Source organism: Engraulis encrasicolus, chromosome 21, assembly GCF_034702125.1.
Source record: "Engraulis encrasicolus isolate BLACKSEA-1 chromosome 21, IST_EnEncr_1.0, whole genome shotgun sequence".
NCBI lineage: Eukaryota > Metazoa > Chordata > Actinopteri > Clupeiformes > Engraulidae > Engraulis > Engraulis encrasicolus.
The window spans coordinates 9,326,121-9,331,120 of NC_085877.1; the positions used below are offsets into that span (position 1 = coordinate 9,326,121).

General features: G+C 43.6%; 1 protein-coding gene across 1 annotated transcript in view; it reads left to right on the forward strand.

Annotated features, from left to right (window-relative positions):
* The window catches only part of LOC134438057 (collagen alpha-1(XXV) chain-like), a 429,488-nt gene that overhangs the window by 264,910 nt on the left and 159,578 nt on the right, over positions 1-5,000 (forward strand). The window lies entirely within an intron of this gene.

Sequence of the window (5,000 nt, forward strand, 5' to 3'; positions counted from 1 at the left end):
AATAGGGAGAACAACTGGGGAAAGAGAAAAGGAGAGGTGAAGAGGAAGGGCGAGTGTACTTTATGTGAAGGTGATTCCAATAACAATTGTGTGTGTGTGTGTGTGTGTGTGTGTGTGTGTGTGTGTGTGTGTGTGGGTGTGTGGGTGTGTGTGTGTTTGTGTGTGTGTGTGTGTGTGTGTGTGTGTGTGTGTGTGTGTGTGTGTGTGTGTGTGTGTGTGTGTTCGTGTGCGTGTGTGCGCGTGCATATTCATGTGTGTGTGTATGATTGTGTGAAGGACTGGGCAAGTGCTCACCACTAAAGCAGGCGGTCCGATATATCAGGTAGAGTCCACAGGGTTCACAGCACTTGAAACACCACACAATCAGGCAACGGAAATGAGGCAACTAGAAATAAGGCTATAGTGCAAACACAACGCAGGCAGGGTCGAGAGGCGGTGAGGCAGAACGGTGGCGAGAGAGAGAGAGAGAGACAGAGAGAGAGAGAGAGAGAGAGAGAGAGAGAGAGAGAGAGAGAGAGAGAGAGAGAGAGAGAGAGAGAGAGAGAGAGAGAACAATATCCAGACATGGACACCCAGGCAGATAGAGATAGAACAATCACACTAATGGTTAGTTTTGGCCACCTATGGAGATATCAAATAAACCTGCAAACAAAGATGCAAAGTGTGATGTCTGAAAGTTATACAGGGAGAGAGAGAAAGCGAGCAAGAAAGAGAGAGACAGAGAAATAAAGAAACAGTCAGAGAATCAGAAATAGACAAAGGAATAAAGAGAAAGAGCAGAAGAAAGAAATAAAGAAACAAAATGAAAGAGAAAGACAAATTGCGCTAATGGTTAGTGTTGGACACCTATGGAGAGACACAAACATCCACACTGAGGGAAGCAAAATTACAAGCCATTCGCCATTCGCATTCGATCACTTCCTGTTGCCAGCTCTTATAATTAGCTTGGAGGCATAAATCTTGCGAAAGCACAAGCAGAGGGACTGAAATCTGGATGAGAGGGAGAGAGAGAGAGAGAGAGAGAGAGAGAGAGAGAGAGAGAGAGGGGGGAGGGAGAGAGAGGCTAAAAGCTGGATCCTGGAAGTGTATCAACAACAGAGGTGTTGTATTCAAGGCCGCCTCAAGGCAACTTGTACATTTACGTTTGCACCCTGTGTGAACTCAGCCATCACTATATCAATGGAGTGGAGTTCGGACTGGACTGGTAATGTGGCATACAGGGCATTTTCCCGGTGGGCAGACAGTCCTCAGCGGCAGCTGCAGTGGTTCTTTGTTTGTTTGTTAGTGTGTTTGTTTTTTCCCTAGGGATCAGCCCTCAATTTAGATGGGGCGGCCTATGGGTCTGTCTTTAATATAGACCAGTGTTTCTCAAACTTTTTCAGACCGAGGACCACTTTGTCCCCCCAAATATGTTCAGGGACCGCCTGTCTTATTGTAATGAAAATGCTATGTTTAGCTTTGTAATAATGTTACAAATATAGCTTACTCCTAGCTTGTCTTGGTAAAATAGAAATCCCCTCGCGGACCACCTGAGCTCTGTCATGGACCACTAGTGGTCCCCGGACCACACTTTGAGAATCACTGATATAGACAGTGGACTGATCTATAATATCGTAAATTAGCAAGGGGGCTGTGTGAGGGGCTGGTGTAAGACGGAAAAACTGCCGGGCTGTTTTTTTCTGTGACAGTTCAGCCCTGAGCGGAGTCCATGTTCATTCTATCCCTCCTCTCCGTTCTCGCTCTTCATCTGTCTTTCCCACCCGTATTGCACCATGCCATTGGATGGGGAACAACAACAACATCATAGCTCCAATTCCAGGCTACCTCAAGGCAACGTCTGAATCCATATTGCACTCAGAGACAAACAGAGTCATATGAATGTGGTGGAATGGAGTCCATGTTTTATTTCCCTTCTCCCTTCTTTTCTTCACTCTTCATCTTTCTTTTCCACCCGCATTATACGTACCATGCCATTGGATGGCTAACAACAACAACAACAGTGTAACCCTATACAAGGCTACCTCCAGGCAACATGTGCATCTATGCAATAGGTCACCCTGTATGAACCCAGTCATATAAGTAAGGTGGAAGGAAGTCCATACTTCCCTCTTGTCTTGTCTTGTCTTGTCTTGTCTTGTCTTGTCTTGTCTTGTCTTGTCTTGTCTTGTCTCCTCTTCATTCAAGGCTACCTCAAGGTAACAATTGCTAATTAATGTACTGCAATGAATATGTTTGTTAGATAATCCACACAACGGAAAATCCATACAATAGTGGCCTCAGCTGTGGTTGCAGTAATGGGCACGCTCAGCTTCGAAAGTGAAATAAATAACTCTTTGTGCACGTAAATTGGACCGCAAACTTAGCTGTGGTTGCACCACCCTGACGTGTGCTACTACTACAACGTCATTGACCCATGTGCAGTTCAGTTGCACTCCGTGTGAACTCAAAGGCATACGAACGGAATCAGATCTCTCCTTTCCAAACCCATTACACCACACCATATAGGAAATACTGTATATAGCATATTGTTAATATGGCTGAAGTTAGGTCTGTCTTTCCCACTCTACTGCACACAATTATATAGCATGCAATAATAAGCAATTTCCTTTCTAACATAAACAGCCTTGACCTTAACATTTGGTTTGTATTTATGCATTCATAAGTTTATGCTTCTCAAGTTTGTACGGTATTTATTTAGGGGGTACAGTTGAGATGGGCTGTGGTACCCACTTTATTGAAAATGAGGATCAGATGTGTTTTAATGTGTGAGACTTGTTTATTGTTTGTGTTTGTTTGTTTGTTATGTTTTAATGATGGTTTTGCAGCTAATTGCCCCCCTAGGGATGGTAATAAATTACCTCACCTTCACTTGGATAGAAACAATAAACTGGTTATGTGGAATAATGAGGATAAAATGGGTCATGGGAGGACCTCATCATATGAGATGTGAGTCACATGATACATAATGTGTTATACTGCCTATATGACTTAATGTGACCATCATACAGTAGGTCGTGATGTAGGCCATAACAGCACTCTATGACCTACTTGTTGGAAATGAAGAGAGTTTGCATCTCAGATGATGTTTTGGATATCATAGCTCAAATGAATAAAGGGATGTCTTTTACGGTTGTTGAGAGAGATAGAGAGAGAGAGTGTGAGAGAGACAGAGAGAGATAGAGAGAGACAGAGAGAGAGAGACAGAGAGAGAGAATCACTATCTTGCTCTAGAACTGTGCTTCTCAGTGGGGGCTCTACAGCCTACCAGGGGGAGCTGATGATGAGATCAAGGGGGCGTTTGTTCAAAAAAGGTTGAGAACCACTGCTCTAGAACATGGAGACTGAGGGGATTTCTTTTCTAAAGACCAAACACTGCCCATGTCATCCAAGAGACAGTTGGAACACAGTAGGCCTACATGGTTTACAAAGTGCAGTATTGAGTGTCTGTCCAGGACTTTTGACTGGTGTGATTTTGGTCTACAGGGACACATTTAAATTCTCCAATGCACCATCATGTCTTAAAACATGGTTGTTAAAACTGTCAGTGTCCGGTTTTGCTCTAGGGGCAGTTGGTGTGAGGGGCATGTTACAGACTGTGTGTGTGGCATTGAGTCTATGGGTTTGAGTTGAGTTCAGTCAGGGATGGACTGGGACCGAAAAATAGCCCGGGCCTTTTTTGGCATAGACAGGCCCCACAACACATATACTGGCCATTGTCATGTTATATCTTCACTGGCTGAATCCACTATCTAAATTGACTATGGAACAAAGGACCTCATTCTCTAAATTGTAGGCCAATCCCCAGGAAAACAGCCACCACAACAACAGTATCGGCCCTTGGGGACTTCCGGCCCACCGGGAAAATGCCCTGTGTGCCAGATTACCAGTCCAGCCCTGAGTTCAGTTGTTTTGTTTGGAGGTTAGGGTGCAGGCATCCAGAAAAACAGTAATCCACAGGTGCCAGACAATGGTGGTAGAAAATGTAGGAGAGTGGGTATTAGCTCCAAAAATATATACTTTCTCTAAGAGACATTTCAATCCACCAGAGGGATATTACTCAGGCCGTTTGTCATATAAAGCATATTTCTTGGAGATAATACCCTGTGTACAGACCACTTCTGTTGTTCTGTAAACAGTACACTGTCCATTCTTGCTCTAGGGGTAGTTGGAACATACTGCATGTTACAAATGATGTGGAATTGCATCTATGGGTTTGAACAGAGTTGAGTAGAGTATCGCGTTGATGTGGATCTACACCAAGCTATATTCTCCAAGGGACCATTTGAAACAAAGAATGTGGGTTTTAACATGGTTGGCAAAGTGTCCAGGTTTGCCCCAGGAGCTATTGCATTTAGGTTTTATGTAAAATGGTATTGAGTCTTTTGGCTTGAGTTTGGAGTGGACTATCCCAGTAACTTGGATTTATGGCGAACCTTATTTTCTCCACGGGACAATTGGACCAAGGAACATGGTTTTTGGATAGTGTCCAAAATTGCCCCAGTGGAATTTGGACTGAAGAAAGATGTTTTATGAAGAGTGGATTTGAGTCTCTTGGATAGAATGTGGAGGTAGCTTTTGGTGAGTAATTTGCTAGCGTTTGGTCCACATGGTGTCCACTTTTGTTCCAGGTGCGGTTGGAATAAGGAAAATGTTAAAACAATTACTGTTAGAACCAAAACATGGTTTTTGACAATGTGGTGGACATTCGTGCTGCATGGGAGATTGGAAAGGGGGATAGGTGTTCAGAGGGTGCGATACCCAATCTGCTGAGTTGAAAATCCAGCTAGCTGTTCTCCAAGGGATATTTGGAATAAAGAATGTGGTGTAGACATGGTGTTCCATATTATTCCATGGGGGTTATGGGAAAAAGAACCTGGTTTAGTTTGGTGTAAAAATCTGGATCCTGGATTGGAGCTAGTTACTGTCAAAACGTGACACTTTGGACAGAAATCACAACAGTTCTCCGATGTCAACTTGAATGGAATCTTAGATGTTTAAAG